Source organism: Canis lupus, chromosome 12 (assembly GCF_011100685.1).
Source record: "Canis lupus familiaris isolate Mischka breed German Shepherd chromosome 12, alternate assembly UU_Cfam_GSD_1.0, whole genome shotgun sequence".
Lineage (NCBI taxonomy): Eukaryota > Metazoa > Chordata > Mammalia > Carnivora > Canidae > Canis > Canis lupus.
This window is the reverse complement of record NC_049233.1, coordinates 22517771-22539911: the sequence shown is the minus strand read 5'-3', so window position 1 is coordinate 22539911 and position 22141 is coordinate 22517771. Positions and strand designations below refer to the sequence as shown.

The window sequence follows — 22141 nt, the reverse complement described above, 5'->3', positions numbered from 1 at the left end:
CACAAACAACAGCAGCTTCATAAAACACATCCCCTATCCAAATGTTATCAAGACTTCTATTTCCTTGGTCTCATGCTCTCAGGAGACTTCTTATGCTCCAAGAGCATAAGAGCATCTCTAATGAGATGTTAGGTATAGAAGTTGAAAGTAAAGATCAAATGAAAGCAAAGAGAATAAGGAACTGAAGAGACACAGAATGGCTAACAGTACTCAAAAGTGTTAGCCACATGGAATGAAACTTTTTACTTTTATATTTTAGCAACATTAACAATCCTTTGGAGTTTATGGTTTTCCATGGTAGAATTTCCAAACTGAGATCTGTAAATACAATTACACTGTCTAAGAAAAATAACACATTCTTAAATTCTTAAATTCTATTTGATTGAATAAAATAATGACAGGAATTATCTTCCTTAGTTTAGTTAAAAATATAATAAGACATCTCCATAATGGCTATAAAACACTACAGACGCCACAAAAGAGGATAGAATATGTTTCTAACATTTTGTTTGTTTGTTTTCTTTTGCAGTTAACCAGCATTCAAGAAAGGGCACAGGGTAAAAATGGATGCAAAGCACATATTTAAAAAGTAGGCTTTCTCCCTGTAACTCTAATGAGGTTTATATTTGATGGTGCTATTTACTCAAAATACATTGCCATAATAAAATAAAATGGAAACGGGCACTTCATAAAACAGAATGAATTTTAATATAACTGGAAAGGATGTCTAACCAAAATGGTTCATGAATACATATTGGATGAAAGAGACTGCATAATACTTGCTATACCTATGGATGGATATTTCACTATGTTGTTATTTAGTCATAATATTTTACCAGGACTCAAAGATAATTCTTAGCAACATTATATCAAATCTACTTATTTTTTAAATCACCTATAGCAACTGTAGGAATAGTCAATAACTTGTTTTGCTTTCACTCTGTAGTCTACAGTCCAGACTTAGATTGAGTTCTGAGTCTAGGAAAGTATGGATTTTTTGAAAATTTCAATTTAGATGATCAGATGAAATAGATAAAGTAGTAGCTCCAGTTAGTCCATGTATAACATATATGGGATCACTGTCAACAGCTTTTGGTGCTTTTATCTCTTCTGAATAACATAAATGACCTCATTTATTTCTGAACTGAGCCATTCTGTAAGTTGTGGCCCTTTGAAAGTGCCACAACTTGGGTTAGTTTAGGTTCTCCACAGTGATGGAACATGGTGGGCAGCTGAAGCAAGATGGGATGCTGCCTTTAGTCTGGTCAGCTCATTCACAGACACACTGAGGGCTCTGTAAGGGAGCACTGAGGGGGACCCATTTCCTGAGGAGTGGACTCCTGGCTCGTGGACAGTAGGAGAGCAGCTCTGAGAAGCATGGCTGGAGCCCACAGGGACTTCCACCTGCTCCAAAGCCTGACATTTTCTCTGCAGCAGTTCTTCTGCTTCCCCTCCATCCTTTCCTCATCTTCTCCCTCCTGCCTTGAAACAGAGAAGACTTTACACTAAGGAAGCAGCATGACACTAGCAGCTCCTCCTCATCTCTGCCTATTCTATTTCTACTTCCACAAGGCTCCTGCCTCTGGGAATCCTCTCCGTGCCTTGCCAGAACATCCTTTTCCTTACAGGTAATCAATCTTCCCATCCTGTCCCCTGCCCTCTCCTCCTCTTTCTCCTTTATCATTTTGTTTCTCTGTCTGTCTCTCTCTCTTTCCCGGTTTCTCTGTCCCTCTGGATATATATTATTTTCTTTCCTTCTCTTGACCCCTTGGCTTCTCCACAGAGTTAGTTTTTGCCTCCCATGGCCACTTGGCCAACTTTGGCTTGCGTGAGGTTCACTTAGCCCCAGCTAAACTCTGGGTCTGACTATTCTTGGCCTCATGACTCTAATGCTAATGTCAACTTAGGACTCAGGCTCTGAATCTCTTAGTCTAATGTCTTAATGATCAGAACCTCTTCAGCCACACATGAAACAAACACTAATAACTGAAATGGGCAGAAGTGGGGTCATGTCTATCTGTATATTTTTTAATTTAAAAACAAAACAAAACTGTGTACTGAGCTCTCATTCTCTGCCAGTCACTATGAGAGGTACTAAATCAGGGCCAGAGAGGGAGAAGGCAGAGTACTTTGACTATTTATCTTAAATTACCTTAGAAAAGCATAGGGAGGAAATAATCTAGATCACAACAATACTTAATCATTGGACAATAGTACTACTAGACAGACATGGCAATATCTGAAAATTCACTCAACAGGGGGCTTTTAGGACTTTTGGAAGATAATGATACTCCCTGCTTTTGAACAAATTTTGTTTGTTCAGGTGAACTTGTTAACTGCCTTCATATCAACATACTTCCTGATCATCACTCCCTAACACTATTAAATATCTGAGAAGAAAAACTACTTTGCAAAGTGTCTTAGAAGAGAAATAGTCTTGCACTTGTAATTTTTTTAAAGCACTGACTTGTTACTTAATAACTGAACACTGAACAGTATGTCAACAAAGACTTTAAACCATTTGTGATTAGTCATGGGAGCCTTAAAATAAAAAGCAAATATCTTAGCCAAATGGGATGGGACAATAACAATCTAGGGTGCATGACATAATTTTCACTCTGACGAAGAACTCTTCCCTTAGTCATACTGGATAGTCATTAGGGTTGACACTAATTCCTTAGTGAGGAAGAGCTGGGCAGTGCTATCAGAACCTACCATACATGTGCATGATCTATAAATATATGGAGTCATGATTCTCATATTTACTGGGAAAATTAAACATGAATATATAGAAATTCACAAAAACTTGAGTAAGTGAAAAGTAATATTTTGCTAGAATTAAATAGCATGCTACCAGCACGTTAAAAAAAAAAAAAAAAAAAAAAGAGACCAGTAGAAAGGAATGGAGCAAAAAAGAAAGGAAAGAAGAAATAAAAAAATATACTCAAAATGTTTTTTGATAATGGTAATTTTACAACAGTTGAGAAAAAATAATGTATTACATTAATGGGGTTAGGAAATAAAGACTAACATTTCTATAGAAAAGTGATTAAAACCAATACACAGGGATCCCTGGGTGGCGCAGTAGTTTGGCGCCTGCCTTTGGCCTAGGGCGCGATCCTGGAGACCCAGGATCGAATCCCACGTCGGGCTCCCGGTGCATGGAGCCTGCTTCTCCCTCTGCCTGTGTCTCTGCCTCTCTCTCTGTGTGTGTGTGACTATCACAAATAAATAAAAATTAAAAAAAAAACACTAGTATTAAAATAAAAACTTAAAAAAAATAAAACCAATACACATAGCCGATAAACATATGAGAAGATGTACAAGACCTCAATTACAGACAGGATTGTAAATTAAACCAGCTATCAGGTTTTACCTATCATCATGTCAAAAAATTGAAGTGGTTAACAACACTCAATGTTGTAGGTAATGAGAGAAAAGAGGTACTCATATGAAATCTCAGAGGGAGTACAAATTGAAATAATTTTCCTAGATGACAATCCAGCAATGGTCTTTACAGTTAATAGGTTACCAAACTATACCTTTTTTGTCACACCAGACCAATTCTCTGGACCTATCCCAAGCAGAAACATTACTCAAATGTAGAAATGTATGTACTTGCATGTTCAACACTGCATTCTTTATAATTATATAAGCAATCTAAGTATCCGGGAAATAAAAGGGCATTACAAATATGGCACATCCATATAATGGAAAAGAAGTGGCAAAAGTAAGCCAGGTTTAAAGCAGTATGTAGGAATAGAAACCCATATATTGAAATACAGAGAAAAACATACATAGAAAAAAACTACAATTACAATCACAAAATTAATTCAGGTTATTTTTATTGTCTTCTATCTACCTCTTGTGTTGTATTAATATGATAAGTAGAATTAATCCCATTTGTTAGGCTATCAAAATTTGTTTTAAATAGCTATGGAATTAAATTATATAGATTCTAGCTTACATAAGAGGGACTTCAGTCATTCTGAACAGATCATTTTGTTTTATCCTAAAGGCTGAAGTTAAAGAGCCCCTCAAGATTCTTGTGCTTAGAGAGAAAACACAGTAACCAGCACCCTAAAAAATTCTGTTTTAATAAGACTTACTTCTGTCTGAGTAAACTATGGGTTACACATATAAAAGATTTTGGACATCACTAGAGTAGAGTAGTAAAAGTAAAATGAGAAGAATAATCTTAAATCTTACTCATACAAAATAAGGAAGGTCTGCCTGGAATTCTACAGTCCTTTTATCTTGAGACAAACACAAAAGTACGGGAAATTGTCAAAAACAAGGTAACTATAATTAAGAAGGGCATATGTAGCCTCTCCAATAACCACGACAAACTGATTAGAATTTGCAGAAAGACTATTATCACAATAGAATTGATGACTCTCAAGAGAAGCATAGACAATTCCTACTAATGTGTCCCTAGATAAGATGAAATTCCATATAGGAATCAGATTTCCAAAATTTCTACTCCTGGAAGTTGCTGGAGTCAAAACAATGGAAATATGATCCAAAATTACTTAAAGTGAATTCATGATTTATAGATTCACATATGCCTCTGAAAGAGAAATGCAGGGGCATTTAGGGACACAGTCTTCCAATTTCAGAGTCAACATCATGAAACACAATTACTCTGCTATCTCACAACATGCAGTTTGATTTCAGTATCAGAAGCAAAACACAGAGATATAGGAAACAATGTTTAACCCCAAAAGGCAATGCCTTTGCTATGAATTAAATGAAATAAACAACTCTCCTGAAAGTGATTCAAGCAAATAGTGGCACATTCACATATTATGAATGCAAATAAAGTCAGTCTTATCCTCCCTAAATAAGAAAGACTCAAGGATGGGAAGACAGCTGACCTCTATAGACTGGAAAAGGAGGCAGGAGAGACTCCTGAAAGTACAGTCTGTCAGATTAGCTACTTGCCATACAAATGACATACCTGTCACTAAACAACATCAACCTGTCAGAGTTAAAGTGCTTAATTGCCTTAAATTATTTCTTTATAAAGCTGGTTAATAAAAATGATCTGAATGTAAAATACTAACTTCTCTTCAAAGTCATTCCAAGGTAGAACTTAGTATTACCTCAGCAGCATGACTTCAGCCAGCGACTGCTGTTTCTTTTGTTTCAATATTAAGGAATGGACAAAAGAAGCAAGGCTATTTTTATAAGAACCTACATGTTCTTTTATTAGCTGTCTATATCATGGCAATGCTGTGTCACCACATTTTTAAAAGCTTCTTTCAGTGAGAATGTGATGTGTTACATATTCTTTCATAGGGCAAGAAAGTCTTGAACATAATGGTTTCAGGGGATAAGACCATCACCTCTTTGCCTTATTACAACAGGCTTCTGCCACATTTGTTTCAAGAGAATAATAATATACAATTTTTTATAAAGTGAGCAACACAGTAAACCTGATACAATTCTGCTTACTGAGATACTGTATTGAGCTAGGTATTTACCAAATTCTCCATCTCAGCAGTGTTTCCAATCTAGGAAAACATGGTAAATGTATTAAGAGAAGGGCAATAGATTTCAAGGATAATAACCTTAAAAAAAAAGGCAGGATCAACATAAATTATATTCTGAGACATTTTTCATCTTTAACTTTTGCTTTTAGACTATTCAAGAATTCTGATTTGGCTAGATACATAGACAGATTCCCAGTTCTTCCTACATGTGTGTCAATAACAGCTTTTGTTGCCAGCAGGTCAGCAAAGTTGACTAGTGTCAAAGAACAGTCATGTTCTATTGAAAAAATTTAAATTCTGACCTATGATTGCCCTTTAATGTCTGAATACACAAATAACGTTGCTTTGAATAGTGAGTGCACCAGTGTCTGGTGTTACTTAGCAGTTACATCTGTAGACAGAGTTCTTGTGGTCTTGCATCCATATTTTCAAACCATTCATACTAAGTAGAATAGGTGGTGGTCTATCATGCTCTTCAGTTTCGACATCTCTCACTTCATTGTTAAAGGAACATTTTTGAGGCTTACTATTATTTAGCTACAAGCACAGAGTTGGTTCAGCCTTCCAATGTCAAGCATTGTATTTGCTATGTATATGTTACAGGTGTATATGCATATATTGTCACTGAGAGGTCCCTTCTTCTCCCCTCAGTCATCAATATTTACTTAAGAGAAAAGACAGAATCTTTAGCACCAAGATTATTACTTTACAAACGCTTCATTTTGAGTATGTGAAAATATAAAAGGCATTTTATTCTTGGCATTTTTGAAATCTGAAATCAAAGTGCTATCAACCACTGCTCCTTTTGCAATAGTCCTCTCATTTTTTTCTGCTTTAATATTCTTCAAGAATACCACACTCCCGTCAAGTAAAAGCTGTCTTTACACATAGTGAATCCTACTGCATCCAAGAAGAATAAAAAAGTTTGAAAAGGCATTGAGAGATTTTGATACACTGCCATGGTGGGATGAAGCTGAGATGCCTTACTCTCTTCTAAACACTCCACCTCACTGAAAGGCAATGATCTAAAGACAGATTAATTCTACATTTTTGCTTTCAAGTTGTGCTTTGTAATTTACATGAGGATACTAAAAGCTGCAAAGCCCCAGCATTAAGCTGAAGTATAATAATTATTACATTAATAACTTCATGCACACAAGTATATTTTGCACAGAAATGTACATTTTCACAAAATTGCAGTCCATTTTCATTGTGATACTACATTTTGTAATCATTCATAAACTATATGTCATGGAATAAATTATTTTAACCTATTTCATATACAGGTTTCATTTTTGTCTGTTTTTAACTGAATCATTTAATTTCATTATGATTAAAAAGTTGCTTTGAGTCATTGGTCCCCTGGAGCTCAACTTATCTTCATTCATCAATGAACCCTTGAAAAGCATTCAATTTGGCAGTGTCCACTAGCTTTTGAACCGAATACTAACAGAACCAGGTAGAGTGCTGGAATATTAGGTATGCCAAAAGACAAAATGTGTATCTTGAGTCAGGCACAGAGTTGCCACATTTACTACTACATCCTAAAATCACAGTGTAAAGTTATCTTTGCTTGTAATTTTTAAAATGCTTACAAGATAAACATTTGGGAAAACCTGGAACCTATTCTCCCATTCACATAAATGCTGTACACAATGTCTGTTTAAAATATAATAATAAGGCCTTCCTAATTTCCACTTTATCAATTTAAACCACCAATTTTGGATTTCATAACAAATCAGAACCTTTTCTATGTACCATTTTTATTTAAGAAAGATGCTGGGCATTTACTAGGTGCTAGGAATTTTAAAACATAGAAGGCAAAGATCCTATCTCGAGTGCTTCAAAGTCCAGTTGGAGAAACAGAGGCATAAACAATATGTGAATCACAGCATGAGTAAGTGCTACAAAGATGTGCATTGAAGCACAGAAAGTAATACCGAACTAATGTGGGGAGTTCAGGAAATGCTTAGCAGAGAAGACATGTTAATTAAAGCTTGAAGGTTAAGAAGAAATTAGTAGAAAGGAACACTGCAGGGGAACACACAGATAAGAGGTTCCCAAAACAGTATGGGCAAGAGACCATGCCAGCCTGAAGAAGAGCAGATGGCACAGGGGACAGAACAGATAAAACCAATTTGGCATACGTTGGTGAGAGAATCAACAGGTCTTGATCAAAATTTTAAATGAGGATAAAGGAAGATATATGGGAGAGGGAGGAGTTCAAAAACTGACTTCAAGGTTACAATTTTTTTTTTAATTTTTCTTGATTTATTCATGAGAGACACACACACACAGAGAGAGAGAGAGGCAGAGACATAGGCAGAGGGAGAAGTAGGCTCTTCGCAGGGAGCTCGTAGGGAGCCTGATGTGGGACTCAATCTCAGACCCTAGGACTACACCCTGAGCCGAAGGCAGACATTCAACCACTGAGCCACTCAAGCATCCCCAAGGTTACTATTTTTCATTGCATGGTAAGATGGTGATGTCATTATCCTAATTAGAAAATACAAATGGAATACTCAATTTGAAAGAAGGGTAGAGAAAAAAAGTTCAGTTGGGGAAGTACTAAGTTTGGGGTACCAGAAGCACTTGGATGGAGATGTCCAGAAGACAGTGACTGTGAACAAATGATAGGCAGCAATTTGTTCTTTCTGCTTTTGTCCCAGTCCTCAGCAAGAAACAAATGACCTGCAAGACCAGCCATCTCCATGTCTGAGTTTCCGCATGACATATAAGGAGTACCTGAGCCTGCTTCCCTCCTGAGCACAGCTAGTGATGAGTCTTCCCAGGATTCCTATTATTCCTGCACAGTCTTGGGGGGGGGGGGGTGCAGAAAATTATCTTTGGAGCTACAGGCAGCTTGGGAGGAGAAAAGCAACTGAGGGCAAGCAATAGGGCAGTTCGAGTATGCCAGAAGCTTCTTGATCATCTCAGGCATTAATTCCCAGGGGATATGGAGAGAGTTATGTTGGTTCCTTGAAACTGCTACTAAAGCCAAAATAAAAAAGAAATAAAATTTTTTTTTAAAAAGGAAAGAAAAAAAAAAGTAGCTAAACATCCAAAGGGGTAGGGAGAACATAACATTAGCCACTCTAAGAAAGGCCAATCTGAGTAGAAAAAGGAAAAGTATGTAAGTGATAGCATGATTCTGAAAATGCCTAATAATGCTAGGCAAAAATGTATACTAATTCAGATGTTTTCCTTATACAGGTCTTCTCTTTGGCACAGATAATTGTTTTACTTGATTATGCTATAACACTGCAATTGCTTAAACTGTAAGGTGGCTGATTAGGAAAATAGGACAGCCATTGTTTCTATTTTATACATGCCTAATCCCTCCCTGCTCCCCAAAAGCATTGCTGACTGTGAAAGGAGCTGCTCAGTTCTTCTTTGGTCAGATATTTTAGTGTTACTTCCACATCTTTTCTACCGTCATGTTATCCTTACTAGTCCAGAAAAAACAAGTTACTAAGAAGTTCCAGAATATAAATCTATCAAACAAAAGCTTAAACATTGTGACCTGAATTTGACAGCTAACTTAACAGTTAGATTTTTGTGTTCTTTTGTATTTTTCCAAATCTGCATAATTTTTCAGATAGAAATTATTAGGATTTCTGTCAAAAGTTCTAAGAAAATTTCCTTAACCCTCTGCCCTTCGATTCTATTCATAGAGAATATGATACTATGTAAGTAAAGGCCAGACATTTTGACTCTACTTAAGAGCTTTCTATTTATAAGATTTAAACTTATCCAGAATACACAATAATGCAGTTAAGGCTTTCATTATCAGTAAGATGATAGACATTACTTTAGATTAATCATGGTACCCACAGCTGTTTCCCATCTGTGGTTTCCCTACTATCCAGATGTCATTGCTGTGGTTTTCCACTGGGTTACATGCTGAGTTATCGCCACACCAGTGTGGCAGCCAAATTAGCAGGTAAAGCCATCCTCAGGTCTGTCAGAGGGTAGTAAGTAGCCTAAAGGGTCTCAGGGAAAGGACATGGAAAGGAATGGATACAGTGTTGAATACAAAATTAAATGAAGTATTAATAACAACAGAGAAGACTCAAGTGAAGAAAATACAGGGACAACTTTTAACTAAATACTAATAGGATGGTGTCAAATCTATTTTTATATTATCTTGCATTCCTGTTTTTTTTTTTCCATTTGACCTCTAAGAATCTAGGCTTGACTATAATACTCAATTATGTTGAAGTTTTAGTAAATATACTTGATTTTTATTAAAGAAGTTCCTTCCAAGTATTTTGGCTAACACATATACACTGAACTAAGTAAATTTTCCTGACAGTGGTAGAAACTTTAAGTACTAAAATATTTTTGTTGGTTTTTTTTTTTTTTCTATCAGTTTTGAATAGAAAACATTCTTACATATATAACATTCTTCCCTGACTTTTCAGACATAGTATACTGAATGTAATTTAAATCTGGAACTATTTAAAGGTTTCCTAAAACAATGGCAATTTAGAAGGTTGTTGACAGTGCCAGTCACTACATTCAAGGGCCTTAACTACTATACTTAGGGTATTCTTTTGTCTGCTTCCTATAGTTTTTTTCCTGCTATCAAGATGCCAAACTAATCTTTCCTTTTCTTGTCAGTATGGCTTCTTGTATTCTAATTTAATAGCTGTAATCTGATCTGGGTTGGGAAAGATTAGGGAGTTTATTTTAATTGTGTGTAAAATAAAGGTAAAGGGGCTCCTGAGGAAGACCAGGAGGCATGCTACACCAAAAAAGCTGTAGTTTTTTGTCAGGTCTCTCTTGGCTGTTTTAGGGCTGACTCACTGATTTCCCCTTCTTTGCATCATTCTACATAAATGCTGTAAGGTGGCAGCTGAATCTGGAAAGGTAGAATGTTAAGCATATACTTTTGGTTTAAGCAATTGCTAAAATATTTTAACCTATGATTTCTTTAAAAATAAATTCTATGCCATGTTACTGGTTATTGGTTTTAAAGCCCATTTCCCCTAATTTAGTTGAAGTGTCTCTCAATAGAGACAACCAATTACACATACATACATTCCATAAAAAGTTAAAAGCATGAATGTGAACTTCACATGCTTAATTTTAGAATATGTGTCACCTTGGTGACACGAGTATTTATTAACATTCTCTGATGAAACAACTGTGTTTGAACACATACCACTTGTGAAAGTAAAAGCCAGAACCACAAACTGGTTAGAAAAGGTACATATGTATTATAAAAAGAAACACACAAATCTTAAGGAAGTAAAAAGATGTATAATAGAATTTTATGCAAGGTTAAAATGATAAAGACTGAAGGGGCCTTTTACCCTCCCCTTTACCTTCCCAAGAATATGCCTGCTCCAGTCAAACCAAAACTTGTCCTCTCTCGGCTCAAGAGTAATCATTTCTTCAATAGGTCTTTGTAATGCTCATTCTCACTGATCCAGTATTTGGAAATTATTGTTGTTATTGTTTTCCCATATCCCTTCTGAGTTACAAAGTCTACAACAATAAAGTACTTGTAATACTTTGGCAATAAGTCAGAAACTGGTTACAGTCTTCGATCTACCATGTATTTCAGCTGTTAATCTTGGTCAAATTACTTCACTTCTTGAAATCTCAGTTTCTTTATCTGAAAAAATGGAATAATACATACACACAGTGTTTTCAAGGGTCAAATGAAATACTTTATTTAGGCATGTAGCACCATACTTAGCACATAGTAAAAGTTAAGTTGGTAGAGCTGAGATTCAAAGCCAGGCAGTCGGGATCCAGAGCCCATGCTCAAAACCACTGCCCTAAACACAACATACACTTGTATGTTCTGAAGTTTCTCTCTGAAAGGCATAATATCAGATTTGTCCCTGCTTATTTCTAATACTTTTCTGGCCAAACAAAGCTATTCTCCACTAGAGTCCTAAATTTCAAGAGCCTGTACCCTTTCCAACACATCATCTACCAAAAATTTAAAAGAAGAGGTTTTGTATTCTATTCCAGTCAAAAACAAAAATGTTAATTCAAATACCAGATGGTTGAGGACAAACCCCTGTAGAGTTCTGTTTCTTAGGTTCCCCAAGATGACACATATTCTTAATTAAAACCTCTTCAAGTATATTCTCTCAAATATTAGACACCTGCCCAAACCAGATTATATCTGTTTTTTTGGCATATGTGTTTTTTATTGGCAGATACCACATACATATGTTAGGTTACAGAAAGTAGATTTCCCCAATTTACTTATGAACTGTCATCCTAAACAAAAATCAAGACATTCATCAGATCCAATAGATTATTTGTACCATCTAACCACTATTCTATCAAGAAATTTTAAAAAATGCTTTGAGGACTTAGGAGTTTACAAATTCTTGGAAGATCCATTGCTTCCTGAATTTAGATATGGAACACTTAGAGAGCCACTTAAAGCAGTGGACACCACAGTCATCAAAGGCCACTGTCTGCATATGCTACAGAATTAATGTGATTAAAGAGCAAAAGACACACTCTTAAATATGAGCCTAGAAAGAACTCTTCTCCCTTACCCTTAAACTAACCCTCTACAAATATAAATGTCCAAATGAAAAAGAAGAGTTTCCTTGGTGGAATAATTAAAGAATATTATTTTCTGACCACCATAAAATATAGTGATTCAGGTTAAAATGACAAAAAACCAATTATCTTTTAGCACTTGTAACACTTAAAGTGATTAGATTGTCAAATCACTTCCAAAATGGAGAAGTAGGAGGGCTATTGTCACAAATATTGAAGCCTCACACATACAAATGTCCATTATAAAGTACTCTTTGAGATTCCTTTTTCTATTTCTCTGCTTATAAATGTTATAAAAAAGTGTTATCAAAGAAGAAGCCTTGATGCTAAACTTTAGGTTTTTATAAAAAAGAATTACTTTCCATCTATATCACTTTAAGGATTTTCAACCTTAGATTTAACTTAGAAATTGGCCCTGTATGTAACTTGTAACTTGATATAGTACAATATTTTATTTGGTTCATGGATGTTGACATATACCTGGAAATATGAAACTTAAGACGCTGAGAATGTCTTTTAAGAGCCACCAGGTGATGGTAAACATTCACATATGGAATCTCCTAAGATTTAGAGTGTTAAGTTACTGAACTGATACAGGAGTTTGGTTCATATTTTAAGGTCTAACGTACTTACATAGTTAATAAACAGTTAAGACTTGCAAAAAATTGCCCTAACACACCAAAGTATAAAACTTATCGATGAATAACTACAATACAGACAGTGTCAAGAAACACGTCAGTGGTACAAATGAAGAGAATTCTAAGGAGGAGTATCATCTCACTAGTAGACATCAGGCTTCCTATGTTAGTTATCTATCACTGTACATTAAATTACTCCCCAGATTTAGTGGCTTAAAATAACAAATGTTTATGATCTCACAGTTTATATGGGTGAAAACCTTGAGCGAAGCTTAACTGAGTGGTTCTCACTCAGAGTCAAGGTTATAGTCATCTGGAATTGGCTGGGGAGGTGTATCTGCTTCTAAGATGCTTCACTTACATATCTGTTGGTAAGAGGTCTTATTTCCTCACCCCATGGGCTTACTTATAAACTGCTGAGTGACCTAAGTCACAGAAACTGGCTTCCCCAGAGAAAGTAATTAAAAGAGAGCAAGGAATAAGCTGTCTTTTGTAACCTGGTCACACCATCACTTTTGCCATGTTCTTTTCATTGGAAGGGAGTCACTAAGTCCAGTCCGCACAGAACTGGAGGTGTAAGATGAGAGAGAGAGATGAATCATATGTGATTCCAAAGTATTATGGCCTCAGTGTCTAAGGAAATGATGATGCCTTTCACAGAGAGATGACAGGAGGGAAAGTCTAGTAAAGTTTGTAGACTTCCAGCTATTATGTTAGACATATTGCACTAAAGTGGGCCAAACAGGTAAGGATGTCGGATGGTCAGCTTGAACTAAAGGCCAAGTTCAGAAGACAGGCTATCCCAGAAGATGTGGAGTAGAAAGCAGCACTAAGAAATAAAATGCTCAGAGAGAGAGGAGACCCAAGGATAAAAACCTTTTAAACATTTACTTTCGGAAAACATTAAGAAGGGACAGCTGGGTGGCTCAGCCGTTGAGCCTTTGGCTCAGGGTGTGATCCTGGGGTCTGGGATCGAGTCCTGCATTGGGCTTCTTGTGGGGAGCCTGCTTCTCCATCTGCCTCTCTCTCTCTGTGTCTCATGAATAAATAAATAAATAATATTTTTAAAAAAGAAAAGAAAACATTAAGAAACATCAGTTAAAAGTACAGGAAAAGGATGAAGAGAGAAATATCATAGAAACCAATGGCATGGGAATTACAAATGGACGCTGAGCAAAGCAGAATAAACCTAGGGTGACTTAAAAAGTAGCCAGTGTGTCTCAATCACTCAGACAACAACAGCCTATAAGGTACCCACAGAGGAGAATGGAAGAGAAATCTGGACTGCAGGGTTGGGAGGAAAGAAAAATAAGGAAGTACAGACACTTGACAGCAACTATTTCTTAAGGAAGCATAATGGTTAAAACATGAGAAAAAAATGGTAGAAAAAAAATGATAGCAGGATGGAGGCAAGCAATTCACTCTAGAGGAGTACCATACTGGAGAGCAGAAAGGAAATAACTATAAATACAAATTAAAGGTATCAAAATCAAAGTAGGGATCCCTGGGTGGCACAGCGGTTTGGCGCCTGCCTTTGCCCCAGGGCGCAATCCTGGAGACCCGGGATCGAATCCCATGTCAGGCTCCCTGCATGGAGCCTGCTTCTCCCTCTGCCTGTGTCTCTGCATCTCTCTCTCTCTCTCTCTGTGTGTGACTATCATAAAAAAAAAAAAAAAAATTAAAAGAAAAAAAATCAAAGTAAAAGCTTCCCTCATTCGGTAGGTTGCCTTTTCATTTTGTTTATTGTTTCCTTCACTGTGATAAAGCTTTTTATTTTGATGTAGTCCTGATAGTTTAGTTTTGCTTTTGGTTCCCTTGCCTGAGGAAACATATCTAGAAAAATGTTACTACGGCCGACATCAAAGAAATTACTGCCTGTGCTCTCTTCTAGGAGTTTTATGGTTTCAGGTCTCACATTGAGATCTTCAATCCATGTTGAGTTTATTTTTGTGTATGGTGTAAGAAAATGGTTTCTTTTTCATTCTTTCACATGTTGCTGTCCAATTTTCCTAGGACCATTTTTTCAGAGACTATCTTTTCCTTACTGTATGTTCTTGCCTCCTTCGTTGTAGATTAATTGGCCATTTAAGTATGGGCTTATTTCTGGCCTCTATTTTGTTCTACTGATCTATTTTTGTGCCAGTACCCAACTATTTTGATTACTACAGCTTTGTAGCGTATCTTGAAATCTGGAATTGTGATACTGAGTAAGGGACAGGCAAGGCTGGGCAGGGAGAGATAGATTGGGGGGAGGGAGGGAGCAGGCATGAAATCAGGCTCACAGAAATCCCAAGGATGCTGAAATGTAAACACCAGAGATCAGGAAATAGACCAGACCACCTGTTCCTGGATGTTATGGAGTATTTTTCTTTGGTGGCTACAAAGTAATTACAGAAACTCACCAGACCACAGAGAAGTAAGTCATTAAGTGTGTTGTCAATAGTCCTTACTCAAACCAAGACTGCACAAGAATCTCAAGGCCACAAACTCCCTGGTCAAGTTTTCAATAAAAGATCAGCCTAAAAACTTTCGGTGGCAACACTCACTTCAGAGAGCTTTCTCTGTATCCTCACTTAATAAACTTCTACCACTTTACTCACTCTTCTTTGTCCAGGAGATTCATTGTTTGACTCTGTGAGATAAGAACCTAGCTCTCCCCTTCAATAGCTCCAGTATTTTTCTTTCTCAAGATTGCGTTGACCATTCAGAGTCTTTTGTGATTCCATTCAAATTTTAGCATGTTTTTCTCTAGTTTTGTGGAAAAGGCTATTGGTATTTTGATAGATATTGTACTGAATCTGTAGATTGCTTTGGATACTATGGACATTTTAACAATATTAATTCTTCCAAACCACAAGCATTCTCTCATCAATGTTTTATAGTTTAAAGTATAGGTAAGTCTTTCACCTCCTTGGCTGAGTTTATTATTTTTGATGCAAATATAAATAGAATTGTTTTCTTTATTTCTCTTTCTGCCCCATCATTATTAATGTATAAAAATACAACTGATTTCTAAGTACTAATTTTATATCCCGCAACTTTACTAAATTCATTTATTATTTGTAATATTTCTTGCACAGGATATATACAATAAAGGGTTAGTATAAAGAACTTCTACAACTCAACACCAAAAAATAATAATAATCCAATTAAAAATGGGCAGAGGACCTAAATAGACAATTTTCCAAAAAAACCATACATATAGCCAAGTGAAACATGAAAAGATGCACAACATCACTTATCATCAAGGAAATCAAAACCGTAATGAGATATCACCTTACATTTGTTAGAATGATTAGGATCAAAAAGACAAGAAATAACACGTGTTGGCAAGGATGTGGAGAAAAAAGAACCTTCCTGCACTCTTGGTGGGGTTGTAAATTGGTGCAGCCACTGTGGAAAACATTATGGAGGCTCCTTAAAAAACTACAAATATAAATACCATATGATCCAATAATTCCACTACTGGGTATTTACCCAAAGAAAATGAAAACACTCATTTGAAAAGGTACAAGCACCCCCATGTTTATTGCAGCAGTATTTACAATTGCCAAGATATGGAATCAGCCCAAATGCTGTCAATTATGTTAATGGATAAAGAAGATGTGATTATATAGAATAGAATATTATTCATCCATAAAAAAAGATGAGATGTTGCCATTTGTGACAACATAGACAGATCTAGGGGACATCATGTAAAGTAAATTAAATCAGACAGAGAAAGACAAATACCATATGATGTTATCTATATGTGGAATCCAAAAAAGAAAACAAATGAATAAAATACAAAGTAGAATCAGAGATATAAATAAAGAAAACACACCGATGATTCAGTGGTAGGGGCAAAATGAGTGAAGGGGAGTGGGAGATACAGGTTTCCAGTTATGGAATGAATAAGAATCACGGAAATAAAGGATACAACATAGAAAATATAGTCAGTGATATTGTAATAATGGTGTATTGTGACAAGTGGTAGCTATACTTATAGTGACATGGCACTGACAAATATAGTTGTTGAATCACTGATCAGGTGACAAATATAGTAAAAAACAAAAAAAAATCAAAGTAATAGAATCACAGGGTATGGGTCAAGATTACAGATTTTTTTTTTTCCTCTGAAGAAAATAGATTAGAAGAGGGTAGCATTTGAGGTGGAAAAGCTGGAAACTTAAAAGAATTCACCTGGAAAATCCCCAGTTGAGAAGGAAGCTTTGGGGATTTTTATCAAAGCAGCCCTTGGCATTTGAGGAGAACAAAGATGTTCAGTCCAGTTTTAAATGTTAAACCCCTGATAAATGTGTAATTAAAAAAAAATTGTTCATGACACTGTTTCTTCTCAGTAATGACAACATCAGTTGAATATATTGTTACATAGGTTATAGCAATCTGTAGCAGTTTCTTCAGTAGTAACCAGGAAAAAAAATGGACTTTTTACTTCCGGTGTTGAGGGGATAATTTCACATGAGTAACAAATGAGTGCATTCTTTGGGTCACATTTCCCAAAATATTATTTTTAAATAATCGTTTGGCCTCTCAATTTCTTTGATATCACCTTTGAAAATAAAACAGTGTGGACACACACATTTATGTGAAACTAAGCTCTGGAAAATATGTGATTTTGAGCTCCAGGTATTTTGCTACTGTGAAACTATGTAAATAAATCCTAAAAGCTATGTTGATTGAATTAGAACAGGTCTACTTTTACAAAAACATAAAATGGCAACTGACAGGACAATCTTTTATTTTAGGAATGAGCTGCATGGTTTTTTAAATTGGATTGTTAACTGGAATAAAGTATTTGGAATGTATCTTACAAAGAGAAAAAGGTTAGTGTACTTGGCTCATTGAATACATTTACTGTTTGAATGCGGCAAATATTTTTGAAAAAAGATGAAAAATAAACATACACTTGAAAAAAATTAACGTTATATTTTCCAAAACTCATATTTTCTAGAACCAAACTCTGAAGAACATAATGCTATAAAATTCTTGGTTTTGGCTTTATTCAGGGTTGTTTGTTTTCATCTTCATGTTTTAAATAGATTATGACATTATATACTTTGTTTAAAAAAGTTTAACTGAAAGTTAAAATATAAAAGTTATATATACATAAATAAAGTCTATATAAAAACTAATACTAAATTAAATACAGCTGTATATGATATTTATGACACAAAGTTAATTTTAATATTTTAAGCTTAGGAACATTTAAACTCTATTAAATTTCCTAGTAAAATGTTTGTATGTGTGTTTCAAGGAATTGCAGATCTCTCTCTAATATTTTAAACACACAAAACTGAAAGTCTATACCTAAACCATCATATGTATACATGAATGTCCATCCTTACATAGGTAGCATATCTGTATCTAAACATATTCTCACATGTATACTATTTGTGAGTAGTATTTTAAACACAAGAATTTACCATTTGTAGCTTCTATAGACAAAATTTCATTGGAATAATGGTTAAAATAATGAGTTGCATGACATGCACTATACAGAGAAATGTTTTGTGGGGTTTTTTTTTAAAGATTTTATTTACTTATTCATGAGAGACACAGAGAGAGATAGGCAGAGACATAGGCTGAGGGAGAAGCAGGCTCCCTGCAAGGAGCCCAAAATGGGACTCAATCCCAGATCCCAGGATGATGCATGCCCTGAGACGAAGGCAGAAACTCAACTGCTAAGCCCACCCAGGTGTCCTGAGAAATGTTGAAAAAGTAAGGCATGAGAAGTTACAATAAGATACAGAACAGTTTCCATTCACAAAAATGTTGGAAATGTTCAAAGTAAGAATAAAATAAAACAGGCCTTTAACTGATTCACTGGATGAGTAATATCAAATTTTAATACTAGACATAAATTTTAAATAATTTTTCCTAAAAATAAAAATAGTGATAGCTTATCAATTTTTTAACTTTTTGTTTAAATTCCAGTTAGTTAACATATGGTGTTAATATGGGTTTCAGGAGTAGAATTCAGTGATTCATCACTTACATACAATACCCAGGGCTCATCACAACAAGTACCCTCCTTAATACTCATTACCCTTCTAATAAAAATATGGCATGCTTCATGAATTTTCATGTCATTCTTGTGCAGGGAGCATGCTAATGTTCTCTGTATCATTCCAATTTTTAGTGTATGTGCTGCTAACATAAACACTATCACATTGGTTTTTATTTTAAACTCCTTTACTATATATCTGATATGTGTATTTTTTAAATTCACATACAGATTTTGTGATATTTAAACATACTAATGTATTCAAAATAAAATAAATGGGACTTCTCTAATACAAGACAATGATAATTTTATTAGACTAGTTCTCCTACTGGAAATAATAAGGTGGGAAAAAAATAATAAAGGCAGCCAGTATTTAAGGAGCCAAGATCGTAGATAGAAAAGGAATAACAAAGTAAGACAATTTTTTTCCTGCCACTTTTTCACCCTATACTTTTAAACATTTGCCAATTCAGAGCAAGGTACTGATGCCAAACTGTAAGTTATGGTGAAGACTATTCAGCAATTTCAGAGGGGTAGACAAAACAAACAAAACCGGGAAGCCAGTACCACAAAGGCAAAAATGACTCCATAACTCCTAATCACAGAGCAAAGGGAATCACAATAAAGGGAAGTCAAGAATCCTTGGAGTATTGCCCTTAAGATACCTGCCAAATCCTAAATTCCTCACTGAGTAAAAGGATAAGAAACCAAACAAAAGGAAGTTATTAAAAGGGGAGAAAGCTTAAGAAAGTTTTTGACAATCACATTAGAGTTCAGATTTTTCTAAGAAAGAGTCTCCTGTAAACACCTTCAGTGTTGAAAGGAAATCCCAGAAGTGTTATCCTAAGGGTAAGGAAAAACTGGGGATAGACCACTATTCTGAAAGACTAAATCTCAGTCTCATTATATCTCAAGCCCTATTTGAATAAGGCAATCTAATCTTATATTAGCTGTCAACCCAAGGAAAGCTAAATCCTCTCTAAAGAAAATTATCTCTGCAATTTTTTATACTAAATATCCAGCATTCAATCAAAAAATCCCAAGCACAGGACAGGACAGAACCAAATGACCAAACACCAAGAGAAAAAACAAACAATAGAAACAGACCTATAGGTGATCCAGATACTGGTATTATCAAACAGAATTTAAAGTAACTGTTATTTAGACATTCAAGAATTACATGACTGAGAAATACCAATGCTAAAATTAAGAGCTCAACAGATGAGTTTAATAGTAAATAATACTCAAATGAAGAAGGATTCATGACTTAACAATAACTATATAGAAAGTATCTAGAATAAAGAGAAAATTATGGAAATTACAAAAATGAATATGAAATTTATATGGGATATTTTGAATAACAAAGCAAAGATGTATACCATACTTCTAATTAGAATTCCTAAGAGAATAAGAGAAATAGAATAAGGTAGAAGCAATATTGGAAGAGATGCCACTGAGATATTTAAAACAGCAGGAGGACTTTAAGACACAGACTCAAGAAGCTTTACTATGTCCAAGAGGGGGAAAAAATAGAAAAATAAGTATTCATGTAGTTATATCATCATATTAAAGCTACTGAAAATGAGAGACGAACGAGTCTTAAAATCAGACATAGAAAAAAATACATTACTTTAAATAACATTAAACGTTAACTTTACAAATTGAAATGAGTTTTTAAAAAATTCTACAGTAAACACTATTCATATTTCATGTTATATTCAACATTGTAACAGAAGACCTAGCAATGTAATAAGGTAGTCAAAAACTTTGAAAATTACATGAGAAAATAAAAATAGCATTATTTACAGATATGATATAGAAAATTCCAAGTAATCTATATAAAAACTATTGGAATGAATTTATCAAGTCATTGGACTCAAGTCAATATCTATTTAAAAAATTATTTCTATATACTAGTAAAAAAAAAGACCAAAAAATTAGAAGAAAAAACTTTTAAGTTACTAATTTCAATAGTATGAAAAATAATAAATAATCCAGAACAAACCAAACAAATGATATGCAAGAACTATATACAGACAACTACAGAATCTCACTGTAAGAAATAACTAAATAAATGGAGGCATATACCTTGTTTATGGATTGGATGATTCAAACTGTACTGTTCTATGTAATGTCAAGTAAAATTAGAATTTTTTTTAATTGATGAGATGATTTTAAAATTCTTACAGAAAAGCAGAGGATTTAGAATAGCCAGGACAATACTGAAAAACACAAAATAAAACAACAACAAACCCAGAGGACTTACACTACTAAATAGTGAGGCTTACCATAAAGCTAGGGTATCTAAAATACTGTGGTCTTGGCACAAGGTTAGAAAATAGATCAATAGAACAGAGACCAGAAATATACCAGTAGATAATTGGTTACTTGATTTAGGACAATAGTGACACTGTAGTAAAGCACAGAAAGGATGATTTGTCATTTAAAGATGCTGGTTCAACTAGATCTTTATACAAACATTAACATGGTTAATGATCTCACATCATACACATAAATCAATACTAGAAGCATCTGTATAGCCAAATATGAAAGATAAAATAAAACTTCTAAAAGCCAATAAATCTTAGGGTAACTATTTTCTCCAAGAAACCACAAAATAGCTAACCTTAATATAAAAAAATGAACAAATTGGGCTGTGTTAAAATGAAGAACTTCTGTTTATGTAAAAATACCATTACCAGGGTGAAAAAGTAAGCCACAGAATGTATTTGCAATATATGTTTCTAACAAATAATTCATATACAGCAAACAAAAAATTATTATGAATCAATTTTTAAAAATAATGTATTGTGACAGATGGTGACTACATTTATCATGGTGAGCATTCAGCAATGTAGAGAACTGTTGAATCAATATGTTGTACACCTGAAACTAATATAACACTGTATATTAATATTTCAATTAAAAATGAATCTATTCTTAAAAAGAAAATAAACTAGTTAAAAAAAAGAAAGAAAGAAAAGAATAAGAATCCTGAGCCCTATGACAGAATGGAGAATCTATCTCATCTAAAATCAAGGGACAAATACAAAGGTGACAATATCCTAGGAGGTAACTAATCAAAGTCTGGCAAGGGAATTGACCAGAGCTCATTTAAACAAGTAAAATTTAACACTGATTTTTAAAAACTGAATAGGAGACAATACAGAAAAAGATGCCTCAAGTAGACAAATAATCATTATAAAATTAAGAGGGAATAAGCTGCCATGGAAGGCCCAGAAAACAGAAATTCAATAATACTAGAGTTTAAGGTGACTGATGGAAGCAAGAAGATAAAGCACAAAGGTAAGGACGCATGAAAATCCTCATATATGCCATGGTTACTGAGTTGGACTCTATCTAGTAGATAAGCAGGAATCAAGTAACAGTATCTGCACAAAAGTGTGGTGAGAATTCAGTTGGTCTGCATGGTACCAGCATAGAATGGTCTATCAGACGTAATA

At 34.7% G+C, this 22141-nt stretch overlaps 1 protein-coding gene and 1 non-coding gene across 3 annotated transcripts in view; both read right to left on the bottom strand.

Annotated features, from left to right (window-relative positions):
* The window catches only part of FAM83B (family with sequence similarity 83 member B), an 85182-nt gene that overhangs the window by 32321 nt on the left and 30720 nt on the right, over nt 1–22141 (bottom strand). The gene's annotated exons all lie outside the window — the stretch shown is intronic.
* Nucleotides 18729–18836, bottom strand: LOC119874386. Its single transcript, XR_005368240.1, has one exon. It is a non-coding gene; the product is annotated as a U6 spliceosomal RNA (small nuclear RNA).